The sequence below is a fragment of the Calliopsis andreniformis genome, unplaced genomic scaffold (assembly GCF_051401765.1).
Source record: "Calliopsis andreniformis isolate RMS-2024a unplaced genomic scaffold, iyCalAndr_principal scaffold0007, whole genome shotgun sequence".
Lineage (NCBI taxonomy): Eukaryota > Metazoa > Arthropoda > Insecta > Hymenoptera > Andrenidae > Calliopsis > Calliopsis andreniformis.
The window spans coordinates 15,586,225-15,609,561 of record NW_027480425.1 but is presented as its reverse complement, the minus strand read 5'-3'; positions in this window follow the sequence as shown (position 1 = coordinate 15,609,561).

Here is a 23,337-nt window from a genome sequence, read left to right as displayed (position 1 = left end):
ACGATGGAAAAGCTGTTGTATTTATACTGTATTTTATGCCTCTGGCGTTGACTTCTAAGGCCGTAGCTATTAGATGTGGTGGAGCAACGCCCTAGAGTGACGCCTAGGGTGCTCGGAACGTAGAAATGACCATTACTTTCACACTGGTTGCCATTATTCGTTTTATACGATGGAGAAGCTGTTGTAATTATATTGTATTTTATGCTTCTGGCGTTGACTTCTAAGGCCCTAGCTATTCGATCTAGTGGAGCAACGCCCTAGAGTGAAGCCTAGGTTGCCCGGAAAGGTGAAATGACCATCACTTTCAAACTGGGTGCAATTATTCCTGTTATATGATGGAAACTCTGTTGTATTTTTTTTGTATTTTATGGTTCGGGCGTTGACTTCTAAGACCCTAACTGTTTGATCTGGTGGAGCAACGCCCTAGAGTGAAGCCTAGCTTGCCCGGAACGTAGGAATGACCATAGCCTTAACACTGGTTGCCATTATTCGTTTTATACGATGGAAAAACTGTTATATTTATATAGTATTTTATGCTTCTGGCGTTCACTTCTTAGGCCGTAACTATTCGATCTGGTGGAACAACACCGTAGAGTGAAGCCTAGGTTGCCCGGAAAGTGGAAATGACCATTACTTTCACACTGTTTGCAATTATTCCTTTTATACAATGGAAAAGCTGTTGTATTTATATCGTATTTTATGCTTCTGGCGTTCACTTCTTAGGCCCTAACTATTCGATCTGGTGGAGCAACGCCCTAGAGTGAAGCCTAGGTTGTCCGGAACGTAGAAATGACCATCACTTTCAAACTGGTTGCAATTAATCCTGTTATACGATGGAAAAACTGTTGTATTTTTATTGCATTTTATGCTTCGGGCATTGACTTCTAAGGCCCTAACTATTCAATCTGTCGGAGCAACGCCCTAGGGTGAAGCCTAGGTTGCCCGGAAAGTAGAAATGACCATAACTTTCATACTGGTTGCAATTATTCGTTTTATATGATGGAAAAACTGTTCTACTTATTTTGTATTTAATGCTTCGGGCGTTGTCTTCTAAGGCCCTAACTGTTTGATCTGGCGGAGCAACGCCCTAGAGTGAAACTTAGGTTACCCCGAACGTAGAAATGACCATAACTTTCACACTGGTTGCTACTATTCGTTTTATACGATGGAAAAACTGTTATATTTATATTGTATTTTATTCTTCTGGCGTTCACTTCTTAGGCCCGCACTATTCGATCTGGTGGAACAACGCCCTAGGGTGAAGCCTAGGTTGCCCGGAACGTAGAAATGACCATAACTTTTACACTGGTAGCAATTATTCGTTTTATACAATCGAAAAACTGTGCTATTTATTTTGTATTTTATGCTTCGGGCGTTGACTTCTAAGGCCCTAACTGTTTGATCTGGTGGAGCAACGCCCTAGAGTGAAGCCTAGGTGGCCCGGTACGTAGAAATGACCATCACTTTCAAACTGGTTGCAATTATTCGTTTTATACGATGGAAAAGCTGTTGTGTTTATATCGTATTTTATGCTTCTGGCGTTGACTTCTTAGGCCCTAACTATTCCATCACGTGGAACAACGGTCTAGGGTGAAGTCTAGGTTGCCCGGAACGTAGAAATGACCATAAGTTTTACACTGGTAGCAATTATTCTTTTTATACAATGGAAAAACTGTTCTACTTATTTTGTATTTAATGCTTCGGGCGTTGTCTTCTAAGACCCTAACTGTTTGATCTGGTGGAGCAACGCCCTAGAGTGAAACTTAGGTTACCCGGAACGTAGAAATGACCATAACTTTCACACTGGTTGCTACTATTCGTTTTATACGATGGAAAAACTGTTATATTTATATTGTATTTTATTCTTCTGGCGTTCACTTCTTAGGCCCGCACTATTCGATCTGGTGGAATAACGCCCTAGGGTGAAGCCTAGGTTGCCCGGAACGTAGAAATGACCATAACTTTTACACTGGTAGCAATTATTCGTTTTATACAATCGAAAAAGTGTTCTATTTATTTTGTATTATATGCTTCGGGCGTTGACTTCTAAGCCCCTAACTGTTTGATATGGTGGAGCAACGCCCTAGAGTGAAGCCTAGGTTGCCCGGTACGTAGAAATGACCATAACTTTCACACTGGTAGCTATTATTCGTTTTATACGATGGAAAAACTGTTCTATTTATTCTGTATTTTATGCTTCGGGCGTTGACATCTAAGGCCCTAACTATTCGACCTGGTGGAGCAACGCCCTAGAGTGAAGCCTAGGTTGCCCGGAACGTAGAATTGGCCATCACTTTCAAACTGGTTGCAATTATTCCTGTTATATGATGGAAATACTGTTGTATTTTTATTGCATTTTATGCTTCGGGCGTTGACTTCTAAGGCCCTAACTATTCAATCTGTTGGGGCATCGCCCTAGGCTGAAGCCTAGGTTGCTCGTAAAGTAGAAATGACCATAAGTTTCATACTGGTTGCAATTATTCGTTTTATACGATGGAAAAAGTGTTGTATTTATATTGTATTTTATGCTTCTGGCGTTGACTTCTAACGCCCTAGCTATTCGATCTATTGGAGCAACGCCCTAGAGTAAAGCCTGGGTTGCCCGGAACGTAGAAATGACCATCACTTTCAAACTGTTTGCAATTAATCGTGTTATACGATGGAAAAGCTGTTGTATTTTTATTGCATTTTATGCCTCGGGCATTGACTTCTAAGGCCCTAACTACGCAATCTGTTGGAGCAACGCCCTTGGGTGAAGCCTAGGCTGCCCGGAAAGTAGAAATGACCATAACTTTCATACTGGTAGCAATTATTCGCTTTATAGGATGGAAAATCTGTTGTATTTATATTGTATTTTATGCTTCTGGCGTTCACTTCTTAAGCCTTAACTGTTTGATCTGGTGGAGCAACGCCCTAGAGTGAAACCTAGGTTACCCGGAACGTAGAAATGACCATAACTTTCACACTGGTCGCTACTATTCGTTTTATACGATGGAAAAACTGTTATATTTATATTGTATTTTATTCTTCTGGCGTTCACTTCTTAGGCCCGAACTATTCGTTCTGGTGGAACAACGCCCTAGGGTGAAGCCTAGGTTGCCCGGAACGTAGAAATGACCATAACTTTTACACTGGTAGCAATTATTCGTTTTATACGATGGAAAAGCTGTTGTATTTATATCGTATTTTATGCTTCTGGCGTTGACTTCTTAGGCCCTAACTATTCCATCAGGTGGAACAACGCCCCAGGGTGAAGCCTAGGTTGCGCGGCAAGTAGAAATGACCATAACTTTCACACTGGCAGCAATTATTCGTTTTATACGATGGAAAGACTGTTCTATTTATCTTGTATTTTATGCTTCGGGCGTTGACTTCTAAGGCCCTAACAATTCGATCTGGTACAGCAACGCCCTAGAGTGAAACCTAGGTTACCCGGAACGTAGAAATGACCATAACTTTCACACTGGTTGCTACTATTCGTTTTATACGATGGAAAAACTGTTATATTTATATTGTATTTTATTCTTCGGGCGTTCACTTCATAGACCCTAACTATTCGATCTGGTGTAACAACGGTCTAGGGTGAAGTCTAGGTTGCCCGGAACGTAGAAATGACCATAACTTTTACACTGGTAGCAATTATTCGTTTTATATGATGGAAAAACTGTTGTATTTATTCTGTATTTTATGCTTCGTGCGTTGACTTCTAAGGCCCTAACCATTCGATCTGGTGGAGCAACGGCCTAGGGTGAAGCCTATGTCGCCCGGAACGTAGAAATGACCATAACTTTTACACGTGTTCCAATTATTCCTGTTATAGGATGGAAAGACTGTTGTATTTTTATTGTATTTTAGACTTCAGCTGTTGAGTTCTGAGGCCGTAGCTATTCGATCTGGTGGAAGAACGCCATAGAGTGAAGCCTAGGTTGCCCGGAACGTAGAAATGACCATAAGTTTCATAGTGGTTGCAATTATTCGTTTTATACGATGGAAAAACTGTTGTATTTTTATTGCATTTTATGCCTCGGGCATTGACTTCTAAGGCCCTAACTACGCAATCTGTTGGAGCAACGCCCAATGGTGAAGCCTAGGTTGCCCGGAAAGAAGAAATGACCATAACTTTCATACTGGTTGCAATTATTCGTTTTATATGTTGGAAAAACTGTTGTATTTATATTGAATTTTATGCTTCTGGCGTTCACTTCATAGACCCTAACTATTCTATCTGGTGCAACAACGGTCTAGGGTGAAGTCTAGGTTGCCCGGAACGTAGAAATGACCATAACTTTTACACTGGTAGCAATTATTCGTTTTATCCAATGGAAAAACTGTTCTACTTATTTTGTATTTAATGCTTCGGGCGTTGGCTTCTAAGGCCCTAACTGTTTGATCTGGTGGAGCAACGCCATAGAGTGAAACCTAGGTTACCCGGAACGTAGAAATGACCATAACTTTCACACTGGTTGTTACTATTCGTTTTTTACGATGGAAAAACTGTTATATCTATATTGTATTTTATTCTTCTGGCGTTCACTTCTTAGGCCCGAACTATTCGATCTGGTGGAAAAACGCCCTAGGGTGTAGCCTAGGTTGCCCGGAACGTAGAAATGACCATAACTTTTACACTGGTAGCAATTATTCGTTTTATACAGTCGAAAAACTGTTCTATTTATTTTGTATTTTATGCTTCGGGCGTTGACTTCTAAGGCCCTAACTGTTTGATCTGGTGGAGCAACGCCCTAGAGTGAAGCCTAGGTTGCCCGGTACGTAGAAATGACCATCACTTTCAAACTGGTTGCAATTATTCGTTTTATACGATGGAAAAGCTGTTGTGTTTATATCGTATTTTATGCTTCTGGCGTTGACTTCTTAGGCCCTAACTATTCCATCTGGTGGAACAACGCCCTAGGGTGAAGCCTAGGTTGCCCGAAACGTAGAAATGACCATAACTTTTACACTGGTAGCAATTATTCGTTTTATACGATGGAAAAACTGTTCTATTTATTCTGTATTTTATGCTTCGTGCGTTGACTTCTAAGGCCCTAACTATTCGACCTGGTGGAGCAACGCCCTAGAGTGAAGCCTAGGTTGCCCGGAACGTAGAATTGGCCATCACTTTCAAACTGGTTGCAATTATTCGTTTTATACGATGGAAAAAGTGTTGTATTTATATTGTACTTTATGCTTCTGGCGTTGACTTCTAACGCCCTAGCTATTCGATCTAGTGGAGCAACGCCCTAGAGTAAAGCCTGGGTTGCCCGGAACGTAGAAATGACCATCACTTTCAAACTGGTTGCAATTAATCGTGTTATACGATGGAAAAACTGTTGTATTTTTATTGCATTTTATGCCTCGGGCATTGACTTCTAAGGCCCTAACTACGCAATCTGTTGGAGCAACGCCCTAGGGTGAAGCCTAGGCTGCCCGGAAAGTAGAAATGACCATAACTTTCATACTGGTAGCAATTATTCGCTTTATAGGATGGAAAATCTGTTGTATTTATATTGTATTTTATGCTTCTGGCGTTCACTTCTTAGGCCCTAACTGTTTGATCTGGTGGAGCAACGCCCTAGAGTGAAACCTAGGTTACCCGGAACGTAGAAATGACCATAACTTTCACACTGGTTGCTACTATTCGTTTTATACGATGGAAAAACTGTTATATTTATATTGTATTTTATTCTTCTGGCGTTCACTTCTTAGGCCCGAACTATTCGTTCTGGTGGAACAACGCCCTAGGGTGAAGCCTAGGTTGCCCGGAACGTAGAAATGACCATAACTTTTACACTGGTAGCAATTATTCGATTTATACGATGGAAAAGCTGTTGTATTTATATCGTATTTTATGCTTCTGGCGTTGACTTCTTAGGCCCTAACTATTCCATCAAGTGGAACAACGCCCCAGGGTGAAGCCTAGGTTGCCCGGCAAGTAGAAATGACCATAACTTTCACACTGGCAGCAATTATTCGTTTTATACGATGGAAAGACTGTTCTATTTATCTTGTATTTTATGCTTCGGGCGTTGACTTCTAAGGCCCTAACAATTCGATCTGGTGCAGCAACGCCCTAGAGTGAAACCTAGGTTACCCGGAACGTAGAAATGACCATAACTTTCACACTGGTTGCTACTATTCGTTTTATACGATGGAAAAACTGTTATATTTATATTGTATTTTATTCTTCGGGCGTTCACTTCTTAGGCCCGAACTATTCGATCTGGTGGAGCAACGGCCTACGGTGAAGCCTATGTCGCCCGGAACGTAGAAATGGCCATAACTTTTACACGTGTTGCAATTATTCCTGTTATAGGATGGAAAGACTGTTGTATTTTTATTGTATTTTAGACTTCAGGTGTTGAGTTCTGAGGCCGTAGCTATTCGATGTGGTGGAAGAACGCCATAGAGTGAAGCCTAGGTTGCCCGGAACGTAGAAATGACCATAAGTTTCATAGTGGTTGCAATTATTCGTTTTATACGATGGAAAAACTGTTGTATTTTTATTGCATTTTATGCCTCGGGCATTGACTTCTAAGGCCCTAACTACGCAATCTGTTGGAGCAACGCCCAATGGTGAAGCCTAGGTTGCCCGGAAAGTAGAAATGACCATAAGTTTCATACTGGTTGCAATTATTCGTTTTATATGTTGGAAAAACTGTTGTATTTATATTGTATTTTATGCTTCTGGCGTTCACTTCATAGACCCTAACTATTCGATCTGGTGTAACAACGGTCTAGGGTGAAGTCTAGGTTGCCCGGAACGTAGAAATGACCATAACTTTCACACTGGTTGCTACTATTCGTTTTATACGATGGAAAAACTGTTAAATTTATATTGTATTTTTTTCTTCTGGCGTTCACTTCTTAGGCCCGAACTATTCGATCTGGTGGAACAACGCCCTAGGGTGAAGCCTAGGTTGCCCGGAACGTAGAAATGACCATAACTTTTACACTGGTAGCAATTATTCGTTTTATACAATCGAAAAACTGTTCTATTTATTTTGTATTTTATGCTTCGGGCGTTGACTTCTAAGGCCCTAACTGTTTGATCTGGTGGAGCAACGCCCTAGAGTGAAGCCTAGGTTGCCCGGTACGTAGAAATGACCATAACTTTCACACTGGTAGCAATTATTCGTTTTACACGATGGAAAAACTGTTCTATTTATTCTGTATTTTATGCTTCGGGCGTTGACTTCTAAGGCCCTAACTATTCGTCCTGGTGGAGCAACGCCCTAGAGTGAAGCCTAGGTTGCCCGGAACGTAGAATTGGCCATCACTTTCAAACTGGTTGCAATTATTCCTGTTATATGATGGAAATACTGTTGTATTTTTATTGCATTTTATGCTTCGGGCGTTGACTTCTAAGGCCCTAACTATTCAATCTGTTGGAGCATCGCCCTAGGCTGAAGCCTAGGTTGCTCGGAAAGTAGAAATGACCACAAGTTTCATACTGGTTGCAATTATTCGTTTTATACGATGGAAAAAGTGTTGTATTTATATTGTATTTTATGCTTCTGGCGTTGACTTCTAACGCCCTAGCTATTCGATCTATTGGAGCAACGCCCTAGAGTAAAGCCTGGGTTGCCCGGAACGTAGAAATGACCATCACTTTCAAACTGGTTGCAATTAATCGTGTTATACGATGGAAAAGCTGTTGTATTTTTATTGCATTTTATGCCTCGGGCATTGACTTCTAAGGCCCTAACTACGCAATCTGTTGGAGCAACGCCCTAGGGTGAAGCCTAGGCTGCCCGGAAAGTAGAAATGACCATAACTTTCATACTGGTAGCAATTATTCGCTTTATAGGATGGAAAATCTGTTGTATTTATATTGTATTTTATGCTTCTGGCGTTCACTTCTTAAGCCTTAACTGTTTGATCTGGTGGAGCAACGCCCTAGAGTGAAACCTAGGTTACCCGGAACGTAGAAATGACCATAACTTTCACACTGGTTGCTACTATTCGTTTTATACGATGGAAAAACTGTTATATTTATATTGTATTTTATTCTTCTGGCGTTCACTTCTTAGGCCCGAACTATTCGTTCTGGTGGAACAACGCCCTAGGGTGAAGCCTAGGTTGCCCGGAACGTAGAAATGACCATCACTTTCAAACTGGTTGCAATTATTCGTTTTATACGATGGAAAAGCTGTTGTGTTTATATCGTATTTTATGCTTCTGGCGTTGACTTCTTAGGCCCTAACAATTCCATCAGGTGGAACAACGCCCCAGGGTGAAGCCTAGGTTGCGCGGCAAGTAGAAATGACCATAACTTTCACACTGGCAGCAATTATTCGTTTTATACGATGGAAAGACTGTTCTATTTATCTTGTATTTTATGCTTCGGGCGTTGACTTCTAAGGCCCTAACAATTCGATCTGGTACAGCAACGCCCTAGAGTGAAACCTAGGTTACCCGGAACGTAGAAGTGACCATAACTTTCACACTGGTTGCTACTATTCGTTTTATACGATGGAAAAACTGTTATATTTATATTGTATTTTATTCTTCGGGCGTTCACTTCATAGACCCTAACTATTCGATCTGGTGTAACAACGGTCTAGGGTGAAGTCTAGGTTGCCCGGAACGTAGAAATGACCATAACTTTTACACTGGTAGCAATTATGCGTTTTATATGATGGAAAAACTGTTGTATTTATTCTGTATTTTATGCTTCGGGCGTTGACTTCTAAGGCCCTAACCATTCGATCTGGTGGAGCAACGGCCTAGGGTGAAGCCTATGTCGCCCGGAACGTAGAAATGACCATAACTTTTACACGTGTTCCAATTATTCCTGTTATAGGATGGAAAGACTGTTGTATTTTTATTGTATTTTAGACTTCAGCTGTTGAGTTCTGAGGCCGTAGCTATTCGATCTGGTGGAAGAACGCCATAGAGTGAAGCCTAGGTTGCCCGGAACGTAGAAATGACCATAAGTTTCATAGTGGTTGCAATTATTCGTTTTATACGATGGAAAAACTGTTGTATTTTTATTGCATTTTATGCCTCGGGCATTGACTTCTAAGGCCCTAACTACGCAATCTGTTGGAGCAACGCCCAATGGTGAAGCCTAGGTTGCCCGGAAAGAAGAAATGACCATAACTTTCATACTGGTTGCAATTATTCGTTTTATATGTTGGAAAAACTGTTGTATTTATATTGAATTTTATGCTTCTGGCGTTCACTTCATAGACCCTAACTATTCTATCTGGTGTAACAACGGTCTAGGGTGAAGTCTATGTTGCCCGGAACGTAGAAATGACCATAACTTTTACACTGGTAGCAATTATTCGTTTTATCCAATGGAAAAACTGTTCTACTTATTTTGTATTTAATGCTTCGGGCGTTGGCTTCTAAGGCCCTAACTGTTTGATCTGGTGGAGCAACGCCATAGAGTGAAACCTAGGTTACCCGGAACGTAGAAATGACCATAACTTTCACACTGGTTGTTACTATTCGTTTTTTACGATGGAAAAACTGTTATATTTATATTGTATTTTATTCTTCTGGCGTTCACTTCTTAGGCCCGAACTATTCGATCTGGTGGAAAAACGCCCTAGGGTGTAGCCTAGGTTGCCCGGAACGTAGAAATGACCATAACTTTTACACTGGTAGCAATTATTCGTTTTATACAATCGAAAAACTGTTCTATTTATTTTGTATTTTATGCTTCGGGCGTTGACTTCTAAGGCCCTAACTGTTTGATCTGGTGGAGCAACGCCCTAGAGTGAAGCCTAGGTTGCCCGGTACGTAGAAATGACCATCACTTTCAAACTGGTTGCAATTATTCGTTTTATACGATGGAAAAGCTGTTGTGTTTATATCGTATTTTATGCTTCTGGCGTTGACTTCTCAGGCCCTAACTATTCCATCTGGTGGAACAACGCCCTAGGGTGAAGCCTAGGTTGCCCGAAACGTAGAAATGACCATAACTTTTACACTGGTAGCAATTATTCGTTTTATACGATGGAAAAACTGTTCTATTTATTCTGTATTTTATGCTTCGGGCGTTGACTTCTAAGGCCCTAACTATTCGACTTGGTGGAGCAACGCCCTAGAGTGAAGCCTAGGTTGCCCGGAACGTAGAATTGGCCATCACTTTCAAACTGGTTGCAATTATTCGTTTTATACGATGGAAAAAGTGTTGTATTTATATTGTATTTTATGCTTCTGGCGTTGACTTCTAACGCCCTAGCTATTCGATCTAGTGGAGCAACGCCCTAGAGTAAAGCCTGGGTTGCCCGGAACGTAGAAATGACCATCACTTTCAAACTGGTTGCAATTAATCGTGTTATACGATGGAAAAACTGTTGTATTTTTATTGCATTTTATGCCTCGGGCATTGACTTCTAAGGCCCTAACTACGCAATCTGTTGGAGCAACGCCCTAGGGTGAAGCCTAGGCTGCCCGGAAAGTAGAAATGACCATAACTTTCATACTGGTAGCAATTATTCGCTTTATAGGATGGAAAATCTGTTGTATTTATATTGTATTTTATGCTTCTGGCGTTCACTTCTTAGGCCCTAACTGTTTGATCTGGTGGAGCAACGCCCTAGAGTGAAACCTAGGTTACCCGGAACGTAGAAATGACCATAACTTTCACACTGGTTGCTACTATTCGTTTTATACGATGGAAAAACTGTTATATTTATATTGTATTTTATTCTTCTGGCGTTCACTTCTTAGGCCCGAACTATTCGTTCTGGTGGAACAACGCCCTAGGGTGAAGCCTAGGTTGCCCGGAACGTAGAAATGACCATAACTTTTACACTGGTAGCAATTATTCGTTTTATACGATGGAAAAGCTGTTGTATTTATATCGTATTTTATTCTTCGGGCGTTCACTTCTTAGGCCCGAACTATTCGATCTGGTGGAACAACGCCCTAGGGTGAAGCCTAGGTTGCCCGGAACGTAGAAATGACCATAACTTTTACACTGGTAGCAATTATTCGTTTTATACGATGGAAGAGCTGTTGTATTTATATCGTATTTTATGCTTCTGGCGTTGACTTCTTAGGCCCTAACTATTCCATCAGGTGGAACAACGCCCTAGGGTGAAGCCTAGGTTGCCCGGCAAGTAGAAATGGCCATAACTTTCACACTGGCAGCAATTATTCGTTTTATACGATGGAAAGACTGTTCTATTTATCTTGTATTTTATGCTTCGGGCGTTGACTTCTAAGGCTCTAACTATTCGATCTGGTGCAGCAACGCCCTCGAGTGAAGCGTAGGTTGCCCGGTACGTAGAAATGACCATCACTCTCAAACTGGTTGCAATTATTCGTTTTATATGATGGAAAAACTGTTGTATTTATATTGTATTTTATGCTTCGGGCATTGACTTCTAAGGCCCTAACTATTCAATCTGTTGGAGCAACGCCCTAGGGTGAAGCCTAGGTTGCCCGGAAAGTAGAAATGACCATAACTTTCACACTGGTAGCAATTATTCGTTTTATGTGATGGAAAAACTGTTGTATTTATTCTGTATTTTATGCTTCGGGCGTTGACTTCTAAGGCCCTAACTATTCGATCTGGTGGAGCAACGGCCTACGGTGAAGCCTATGTCGCCCGGAACGTAGAAATGGCCATAACTTTTACACGTGTTGCAATTATTCCTGTTATAGGATGGAAAGACTGTTGTATTTTTATTGTATTTTAGACTTCAGGTGTTGAGTTCTGAGGCCGTAGCTATTCGATGTGGTGGAAGAACGCCATAGAGTGAAGCCTAGGTTGCCCGGTACGTAGAAATGACCATAACTTTCACACTGGTAGCAATTATTCGTTTTACACGATGGAAAAACTGTTCTATTTATTCTGTATTTTATGCTTCGGGCGTTGACTTCTAAGGCCCTAACTATTCGACCTGGTGGAGCAACGCCCTAGAGTGAAGCCTAGGTTGCCCGGAACGTAGAATTGGCCATCACTTTCAAACTGGTTGCAATTATTCCTGTTATATGATGGAAATACTGTTGTATTTTTATTGCATTTTATGCTTCGGGCGTTGACTTCTAAGGCTCTAACTATTCAATCTGTTGGAGCATCGCCCTAGGGTGAAGTCTAGGTTGCTCGGAAAGTAGAAATGACCATAAGTTTCATACTGGTTGCAATTATTCGTTTTATACGATGGAAAAAGTGTTGTATTTATATTGTATTTTATGCTTCTGGCGTTGACTTCTAACGCCCTAGCTATTCGATCTAGTGGAGCAACGCCCTAGAGTAAAGCCTGGGTTGCCCGGAACGTAGAAATGACCATCACTTTCAAACTGGTTGCAATTAATCGTGTTATACGATGGAAAAACTGTTGTATTTTTATTGCATTTTATGCCTCGGGCATTGACTTCTAAGGCCCTAACTACGCAATCTGTTGGAGCAACGCCCTAGGGTGAAGCCTAGGCTGCCCGGAAAGTAGAAATGACCATAACTTTCATACTGGTAGCAATTATTCGCTTTATAGGATGGAAAATCTGTTGTATTTATATTGTATTTTATGCTTCTGGCGTTCACTTCTTAGGCCCTAACTGTTTGATCTGGTGGAGCAACGCCCTAGAGTGAAACCTAGGTTACCCGGAACGTAGAAATGACCATAACTTTCACACTGGTTGCTACTATTCGTTTTATACGATGGAAAAACTGTTATATTTATATTGTATTTTATTCTTCTGGCGTTCACTTCTTAGGCCCGAACTATTCGTTCTGGTGGAACAACGCCCTAGGGTGAAGCCTAGGTTGAACGGAACGTAGAAATGACCATAACTTTTACACTAGTAGCAATTATTCGTTTTATACGATGGAAAAGCTGTTGTATTTATATCGTATTTTATGCTTCTGGCGTTGACTTCAAACGCCCTAGCTATTCGGTCTAGTGGAGCAACGCCCTAGAGTAAAGCCTGGGTTGCCCAGAACGTAGAAATGACCATCACTTTCAAACTGGTTGCAATTAATCGTGTTATACGATGGAAAAACTGTTGTATTTTTATTGCATTTTATGCCTCGGGCATTGACTTCTAAGGCCCTAACTACGCAATCTGTTGGAGCAACGCCCTAGGGTGAAGCCTAGACTGCCCGGAAAGTAGAAATGACCATAACTTTCATACTGGTAGCAATTATTCGCTTTATAGGATGGAAAATCTGTTGTATTTATATTGTATTTTATGCTTCTGGCGTTCACTTCTTAGGCCCTAACTGTTTGATCTGGTGGAGCAACGCCCTAGAGTGAAACCTAGGTTACCCGGAACGTAGAAATAACCATAACTTTCACACTGGTTGCTACTATTCGTTTTATACGATGGAAAAACTGTTATATTTATATTGTATTTTATTCTTCTGGCGTTCACTTCTTAGGCCCGAACTATTCGTTCTGGTGGAACAACGCCCTAGGGTGAAGCCTAGGTTGCCCGGAACGTAGAAATGACCATAACTTTTACACTGGTAGCAATTATTCGTTTTATACGATGGAAAAGCTGTTGCATTTATATCGTATTTTATGCTTCTGGCGTTGACTTCTTAGGCTCTAACTATTCCATCAGGTGGAACAACGCCCCAGGGTGAAGCCTAGGTTGCCCGGCAAGTAGAAATGACCATAACTTTCACACTGGCAGCAATTATTCGTTTTATACGATGGAAAGACTGTTCTATTTATCTTGTATTTTATGCTTCGGGCGTTGACTTCTAAGGCCCTAACAATTCGATCTGGTGGAGCAATGCCCTCGAGTGAAGCCTAGGTTGCCCGGTACGCATAAATGACCATCACTTTCAAATAGGTTGCAATTATTCCTGTTATATGATGGAAAAACTGTTGCATTTTTATTGCATTTTATGCTTCGGACGTTGACTTCTAAGGCCCTGACCATTCGATTTGGTGGAGCAACGCCCTAGAGTGAAGCCTAGGTTGCCCGGAACGTAGAAATGACCATAACTATCTAACTGGTTGCTATAATTCGTTTTATATGATGGAAAAACTGTTGTATTTATACTGTATTTTATGCTTCTGGCGTTTACTTCTTAGGCCCTAACTATTCGATCTGGTGGAACAACGGCCTAGGGTGAAGCCTAGGTTGCCCGGAACGTAGAAATGACCATAACTTTTACACTTGTAGCAATTATTCGTTTTATACAATGGAAAAACTGTTTTATTTGTTTTGTATTTAATGCTTCGGGCGTAGACTTCTAAGGCCCTAACTGTTTGATCTGGTGGAGCAGCGCCCTAGGGTGAAGCCTAGGTTGCCCGGTACGTAGAAATGACCATAACTTTCACACTGGTAGCAATTATTCGTTTTATACGATGGAAAAACTGTTCTATTTATTCTGTATTTTATGCTTCGGGCGTTCACTTCTTAGGCCTGAACTATTCGATCTGGTGGAAAAACGCCCTAGGGTGAAGCCTAGGTTGAACGGAACGTAGAAATGACCATAACTTTTACACTAGTAGCAATTATTCGTTTTATACGATGGAAAAGCTGTTGTATTTATATCGTATTTTATGCTTCTGGCGTTGACTTCAAACGCCCTAGCTATTCGGTCTAGTGGAGCAACGCCCTAGAGTAAAGCCTGGGTTGCCCAGAACGTAGAAATGACCATCACTTTCAAACTGGTTGCAATTAATCGTGTTATACGATGGAAAAACTGTTGTATTTTTATTGCATTTTATGCCTCGGGCATTGACTTCTAAGGCCCTAACTACGCAATCTGTTGGAGCAACGCCCTAGGGTGAAGCCTAGACTGCCCGGAAAGTAGAAATGACCATAACTTTCATACTGGTAGCAATTATTCGCTTTATAGGATGGAAAATCTGTTGTATTTATATTGTATTTTATGCTTCTGGCGTTCACTTCTTAGGCCCTAACTGTTTGATCTGGTGGAGCAACGCCCTAGAGTGAAACCTAGGTTACCCGGAACGTAGAAATGACCATAACTTTCACACTGGTCGCTACTATTCGTTTTATACGATGGAAAAACTGTTATATTTATATTGTATTTTATTCTTCTGGCGTTCACTTCTTAGGCCCGAACTATTCGTTCTGGTGGAACAACGCCCTAGGGTGAAGCCTAGGTTGCCCGGAACGTAGAAATGACCATAACTTTTACACTGGTAGCAATTATTCGTTTTATACGATGGAAAAGCTGTTGTATTTATATCGTATTTTATGCTTCTGGCGTTGACTTCTTAGGCCCTAACTATTCCATCAGGTGGAACAACGCCCCAGGGTGAAGCCTAGGTTGCGCGGCAAGTAGAAATGACCATAACTTTCACACTGGCAGCAATTATTCGTTTTATACGATGGAAAGACTGTTCTATTTATCTTGTATTTTATGCTTCGGGCGTTGACTTCTAAGGCCCTAACAATTCGATCTGGTACAGCAACGCCCTAGAGTGAAACCTAGGTTACCCGGAACGTAGAAATGACCATAACTTTCACACTGGTTGCTACTATTCGTTTTATACGATGGAAAAACTGTTATACTTATATTGTATTTTATTCTTCGGGCGTTCACTTCATAGACCCTAACTATTCGATCTGGTGTAACAACGGTCTAGGGTGAAGTCTAGGTTGCCCGGAACGTAGAAATGACCATAACTTTTACACTGGTAGCAATTATTCGTTTTATATGATGGAAAAACTGTTGTATTTATTCTGTATTTTATGCTTCGTGCGTTGACTTCTAAGGCCCTAACCATTCGATCTGGTGGAGCAACGGCCTAGGGTGAAGCCTATGTCGCCCGGAACGTAGAAATGACCATAACTTTTACACGTGTTCCAATTATTCCTGTTATAGGATGGAAAGACTGTTGTATTTTTATTGTATTTTAGACTTCAGCTGTTGAGTTCTGAGGCCGTAGCTATTCGATCTGGTGGAAGAACGCCATAGAGTGAAGCCTAGGTTGCCCGGAACGTAGAAATGACCATAAGTTTCATAGTGGTTGCAATTATTCGTTTTATACGATGGAAAAACTGTTGTATTTTTATTGCATTTTATGCCTCGGGCATTGACTTCTAAGGCCCTAACTACGCAATCTGTTGGAGCAACGCCCAATGGTGAAGCCTAGGTTGCCCGGAAAGAAGAAATGACCATAACTTTCATACTGGTTGCAATTATTCGTTTTATATGTTGGAAAAACTGTTGTATTTATATTGAATTTTATGCTTCTGGCGTTCACTTCATAGACCCTAACTATTCTATCTGGTGTAACAACGGTCTAGGGTGAAGTCTAGGTTGCCCGGAACGTAGAAATGACCATAACTTTTACACTGGTAGCAATTATTCGTTTTATCCAATGGAAAAACTGTTCTACTTATTTTGTATTTAATGCTTCGGGCGTTGGCTTCTAAGGCCCTAACTGTTTGATCTGGTGGAGCAACGCCATAGAGTGAAACCTAGGTTACCCGGAACGTAGAAATGACCATAACTTTCACACTGGTTGTTACTATTCGTTTTTTACGATGGAAAAACTGTTATATTTATATTGTATTTTATTCTTCTGGCGTTCACTTCTTAGGCCCGAACTATTCGATCTGGTGGAAAAACGCCCTAGGGTGTAGCCTAGGTTGCCCGGAACGTAGAAATGACCATAACTTTTACACTGGTAGCAATTATTCGTTTTATACAGTCGAAAAACTGTTCTATTTATTTTGTATTTTATGCTTCGGGCGTTGACTTCTAAGGCCCTAACTGTTTGATCTGGTGGAGCAACGCCCTAGAGTGAAGCCTAGGTTGCCCGGTACGTAGAAATGACCATCACTTTCAAACTGGTTGCAATTATTCGTTTTATACGATGGAAAAGCTGTTGTGTTTATATCGTATTTTATGCTTCTGGCGTTGACTTCTTAGGCCCTAACTATTCCATCTGGTGGAACAACGCCCTAGGGTGAAGCCTAGGTTGCCCGAAACGTAGAAATGACCATAACTTTTACACTGGTAGCAATTATTCGTTTTATACGATGGAAAAACTGTTCTATTTATTCTGTATTTTATGCTTCGGGCGTTGACTTCTAAGGCCCTAACTATTCGACCTGGTGGAGCAACGCCCTAGAGTGAAGCCTAGGTTGCCCGGAACGTAGAATTGGCCATCACTTTCAAACTGGTTGCAATTATTCGTTTTATACGATGGAAAAAGTGTTGTATTTATATTGTATTTTATGCTTCTGGCGTTGACTTCTAACGCCCTAGCTATTCGACCTAGTGGAGCAACGCCCTAGAGTAAAGCCTGGGTTGCCCGGAACGTAGAAATGACCATCACTTTCAAACTGGTTGCAATTAATCGTGTTATACGATGGAAAAACTGTTGTATTTTTATTGCATTTTATGCCTCGGGCATTGACTTCTAAGGCCCTAACTACGCAATCTGTTGGAGCAACGCCCTAGGGTGAAGCCTAGGCTGCCCGGAAAGTAGAAATGACCATAACTTTCATACTGGTAGCAATTATTCGCTTTATAGGATGGAAAATCTGTTGTATTTATATTGTATTTTATGCTTCTGGCGTTCACTTCTTAGGCCCTAACTGTTTGATCTGGTGGAGCAACGCCCTAGAGTGAAACCTAGGTTACCCGGAACGTAGAAATGACCATAACTTTCACACTGGTTGCTACTATTCGTTTTATACGATGGAAAAACTGTTATATTTATATTGTATTTTATTCTTCTGGCGTTCACTTCTTAGGCCCGAACTATTCGTTCTGGTGGAACAACGCCCTAGGGTGAAGCCTAGGTTGCCCGGAACGTAGAAATGACCATAACTTTTACACTGGTAGCAATTATTCGATTTATACGATGGAAAAGCTGTTGTATTTATATCGTATTTTATGCTTCTGGCGTTGACTTCTTAGGCCCTAACTATTCCATCAAGTGGAACAACGCCCCAGGGTGAAGCCTAGGTTGCCCGGCAAGTAGAAATGACCATAACTTTCACACTGGCAGCAATTATTCGTTTTATACGATGGAAAGACTGTTCTATTTATCTTGTATTTTATGCTTCGGGCGTTGACTTCTAAGGCCCTAACAATTCGATCTGGTGCAGCAACGCCCTAGAGTGAAACCTAGGTTACCCGGAACGTAGAAATGACCATAACTTTCACACTGGTTGCTACTATTCGTTTTATACGATGGAAAAACTGTTATATTTATATTGTATTTTATTCTTCGGGCGTTCACTTCTTAGGCCCGAACTATTCGATCTGGTGGAGCAACGGCCTACGGTGAAGCCTATGTCGCCCGGAACGTAGAAATGGCCATAACTTTTACACGTGTTGCAATTATTCCTGTTATAGGATGGAAAGACTGTTGTATTTTTATTGTATTTTAGACTTCAGGTGTTGAGTTCTGAGGCCGTAGCTATTCGATGTGGTGGAAGAACGCCATAGAGTGAAGCCTAGGTTGCCCGGAACGTAGAAATGACCATAAGTTTCATAGTGGTTGCAATTATTCGTTTTATACGATGGAAAAACTGTTGTATTTTTATTGCATTTTATGCCTCGGGCATTGACTTCTAAGGCCCTAACTACGCAATCTGTTGGAGCAACGCCCAATGGTGAAGCCTAGGTTGCCCGGAAAGTAGAAATGACCATAACTTTCATACTGGTTGCAATTATTCGTTTTATATGTTGGAAAAACTGTTGTATTTATATTGTATTTTATGCTTCTGGCGTTCACTTCATAGACCCTAACTATTCGATCTGGTGTAACAACGGTCTAGGGTGAAGTCTAGGTTGCCCGGAACGTAGAAATGACCATAACTTTCACACTGGTTGCTACTATTCGTTTTATACGATGGAAAAACTGTTAAATTTATATTGTATTTTTTTCTTCTGGCGTTCACTTCTTAGGCCCGAACTATTCGATCTGGTGGAACAACGCCCTAGGGTGAAGCCTAGGTTGCCCGGAACGTAGAAATGACCATAACTTTTACACTGGTAGCAATTATTCGTTTTATACAATCGAAAAACTGTTCTATTTATTTTGTATTTTATGCTTCGGGCGTTGACTTCTAAGGCCCTAACTGTTTGATCTGGTGGAGCAACGCCCTAGAGTGAAGCCTAGGTTGCCCGGTACGTAGAAATGACCATAACTTTCACACTGGTAGCAATTATTCGTTTTACACGATGGAAAAACTGTTCTATTTATTCTGTATTTTATGCTTCGGGCGTTGACTTCTAAGGCCCTAACTATTCGTCCTGGTGGAGCAACGCCCTAGAGTGAAGCCTAGGTTGCCCGGAACGTAGAATTGGCCATCACTTTCAAACTGGTTGCAATTATTCCTGTTATATGATGGAAATACTGTTGTATTTTTATTGCATTTTATGCTTCGGGCGTTGACTTCTAAGGCCCTAACTATTCAATCTGTTGGAGCATCGCCCTAGGCTGAAGCCTAGGTTGCTCGGAAAGTAGAAATGACCACAAGTTTCATACTGGTTGCAATTATTCGTTTTATACGATGGAAAAAGTGTTGTATTTATATTGTATTTTATGCTTCTGGCGTTGACTTCTAACGCCCTAGCTATTCGATCTATCGGAGCAACGCCCTAGAGTAAAGCCTGGGTTGCCCGGAACGTAGAAATGAGCATCACTTTCAAACTGGTTGCAATTAATCGTGTTATACGATGGAAAAGCTGTTGTATTTTTATTGCATTTTATGCCTCGGGCATTGACTTCTAAGGCCCTAACTACGCAATCTGTTGGAGCAACGCCCTAGGGTGAAGCCTAGGCTGCCCGGAAAGTAGAAATGACCATAACTTTCATACTGGTAGCAATTATTCGCTTTATAGGATGGAAAATCTGTTGTATTTATATTGTATTTTATGCTTCTGGCGTTCACTTCTTAAGCCTTAACTGTTTGATCTGGTGGAGCAACGCCCTAGAGTGAAACCTAGGTTACCCGGAACGTAGAAATGACCATAACTTTCACACTGGTTGCTACTGTTCGTTTTATACGATGGAAAAACTGTTATATTTATATTGTATTTTATTCTTCTGGCGTTCACTTCTTAGGCCCGAACTATTCGTTCTGGTGGAACAACGCCCTAGGGTGAAGCCTAGGTTGCCCGGAACGTAGAAATGACCATAACTTTTACACTGGTAGCAATTATTCGTTTTATACGATGGAAAAGCTGTTGTATTTATATCGTATTTTATGCTTCTGGCGTTGACTTCTTAGGCCCTAACTATTCCATCAGGTGGAACAACGCCCCAGGGTGAAGCCTAGGTTGCGCGGCAAGTAGAAATGACCATAACTTTCACACTGGCAGCAATTATTCGTTTTATACGATGGAAAGACTGTTCTATTTATCTTGTATTTTATGCTTCGGGCGTTGACTTCTAAGGCCCTAACAATTCGATCTGGTACAGCAACGCCCTAAAGTGAAACCTAGGTTACCCGGAACGTAGAAGTGACCATAGCTTTCACACTGGTTGCTACTATTCGTTTTATACGATGGAAAAACTGTTATTTTTATATTGTATTTTATTCTTCGGGCGTTCACTTCATAGACCCTAACTATTCGATCTGGTGTAACAACGGTCTAGGGTGAAGTCTAGGTTGCCCGGAACGTAGAAATGACCATAACTTTTACACTGGTAGCAATTATTCGTTTTATATGATGGAAAAACTGTTGTATTTATTCTGTATTTTATGCTTCGGGCGTTGACTTCTAAGGCCCTAACCATTCGATCTGGTGGAGCAACGGCCTAGGGTGAAGCCTATGTCGCCCGGAACGTAGAAATGACCATAACTTTTACACGTGTTCCAATTATTCCTGTTATAGGATGGAAAGACTGTTGTATTTTTATTGTATTTTAGACTTCAGCTGTTGAGTTCTGAGGCCGTAGCTATTCGATCTGGTGGAAGAACGCCATAGAGTGAAGCCTAGGTTGCCCGGAACGTAGAAATGACCATAAGTTTCATAGTGGTTGCAATTATTCGTTTTATACGATGGAAAAACTGTTGTATTTTTATTGCATTTTATGCCTCGGGCATTGACTTCTAAGGCCCTAACTACGCAATCTGTTGGAGCAACGCCCAATGGTGAAGCCTAGGTTGCCCGGAAAGAAGAAATGACCATAACTTTCATACTGGTTGCAATTATTCGTTTTATATGTTGGAAAAACTGTTGTATTTATATTGAATTTTATGCTTCTGGCGTTCACTTCATAGACCCTAACTATTCTATCTGGTGTAACAACGGTCTAGGGTGAAGTCTATGTTGCCCGGAACGTAGAAATGACCATAACTTTTACACTGGTAGCAATTATTCGTTTTATCCAATGGAAAAACTGTTCTACTTATTTTGTATTTAATGCTTCGGGCGTTGGCTTCTAAGGCCCTAACTGTTTGATCTGGTGGAGCAACGCCATAGAGTGAAACCTAGGTTACCCGGAACGTAGAAATGACCATAACTTTCACACTGGTTGTTACTATTCGTTTTTTACGATGGAAAAACTGTTATATTTATATTGTATTTTATTCTTCTGGCGTTCACTTCTTAGGCCCGAACTATTCGATCTGGTGGAAAAACGCCCTAGGGTGTAGCCTAGGTTGCCCGGAACGTAGAAATGACCATAACTTTTACACTGGTAGCAATTATTCGTTTTATACAATCGAAAAACTGTTCTATTTATTTTGTATTTTATGCTTCGGGCGTTGACTTCTAAGGCCCTAACTGTTTGATCTGGTGGAGCAACGCCCTAGAGTGAAGCCTAGGTTGCCCGGTACGTAGAAATGACCATCACTTTCAAACTGGTTGCAATTATTCGTTTTATACGATGGAAAAGCTGTTGTGTTTATACCGTATTTTATGCTTCTGGCGTTGACTTCTTAGGCCCTAACTATTCCATCTGGTGGAACAACGCCCTAGGGTGAAGCCTAGGTTGCCCGAAACGTAGAAATGACCATAACTTTTACACTGGTAGCAATTATTCGTTTTATACGATGGAAAAACTGTTCTATTTATTCTGTATTTTATGCTTCGGGCGTTGACTTCTAAGGCCCTAACTATTCGACCTGGTGGAGCAACGCCCTAGAGTGAAGCCTAGGTTGCCCGGAACGTAGAATTGGCCATCACTTTCAAACTGGTTGCAATTATTCGTTTTATACGATGGAAAAAGTGTTGTATTTATATTGTATTTTATGCTTCTGGCGTTGACTTCTAACGCCCTAGCTATTCGATCTAGTGGAGCAACGCCCTAGAGTAAAGCCTGGGTTGCCCGGAACGTAGAAATGACCATCACTTTCAAACTGGTTGCAATTAATCGTGTTATACGATGGAAAAACTGTTGTATTTTTATTGCATTTTATGCCTCGGGCATTGACTTCTAAGGCCCTAACTACGCAATCTGTTGGAGCAACGCCCTAGGGTGAAGCCTAGGCTGCCCGGAAAGTAGAAATGACCATAACTTTCATACTGGTAGCAATTATTCGCTTTATAGGATGGAAAATCTGTTGTATTTATATTGTATTTTATGCTTCTGGCGTTCACTTCTTAGGCCCTAACTGTTTGATCTGGTGGAGCAACGCCCTAGAGTGAAACCTAGGTTACCCGGAACGTAGAAATGACCATAACTTTCACACTGGTTGCTACTATTCGTTTTATACGATGGAAAAACTGTTATATTTATATTGTATTTTATTCTTCTGGTGTTCACTTCTTAGGCCCGAACTATTCGTTCTGGTGGAACAACGCCCTAGGGTGAAGCCTAGGTTGCCCGGAACGTAGAAATGACCATAACTTTTACACTGGTAGCAATTATTCGTTTTATACGATGGAAAAGCTGTTGTATTTATATCGTATTTTATGCTTCTGGCGTTGACTTCTTAGGCCCTAACTATTCCATCAAGTGGAACAACGCCCCAGGGTGAAGCCTAGGTTGCCCGGCAAGTAGAAATGACCATAACTTTCACACTGGCAGCAATTATTCGTTTTATACGATGGAAAGACTGTTCTATTTATCTTGTATTTTATGCTTCGGGCGTTGACTTCTAAGGCCCTAACAATTCGATCTGGTGCAGCAACGCCCTAGAGTGAAACCTAGGTTACCCGGAACGTAGAAATGACCATAACTTTCACACTGGTTGCTACTATTCGTTTTATACGATGGAAAAACTGTTATATTTATATCGTATTTTATGCTTCGGGCGTTGACTTCTAAGGCCCTAACTATTCGATCTGGTGGAGCAACGGCCTACGGTGAAGCCTATGTCGCCCGGAACGTAGAAATGGCCATAACTTTTACACGTGTTGCAATTATTCCTGTTATAGGATGGAAAGACTGTTGTATTCTTATTGTATTTTAGACTTCAGGTGTTGAGTTCTGAGGCCGTAGCTATTCGATGTGGTGGAAGAACGCCGTACAG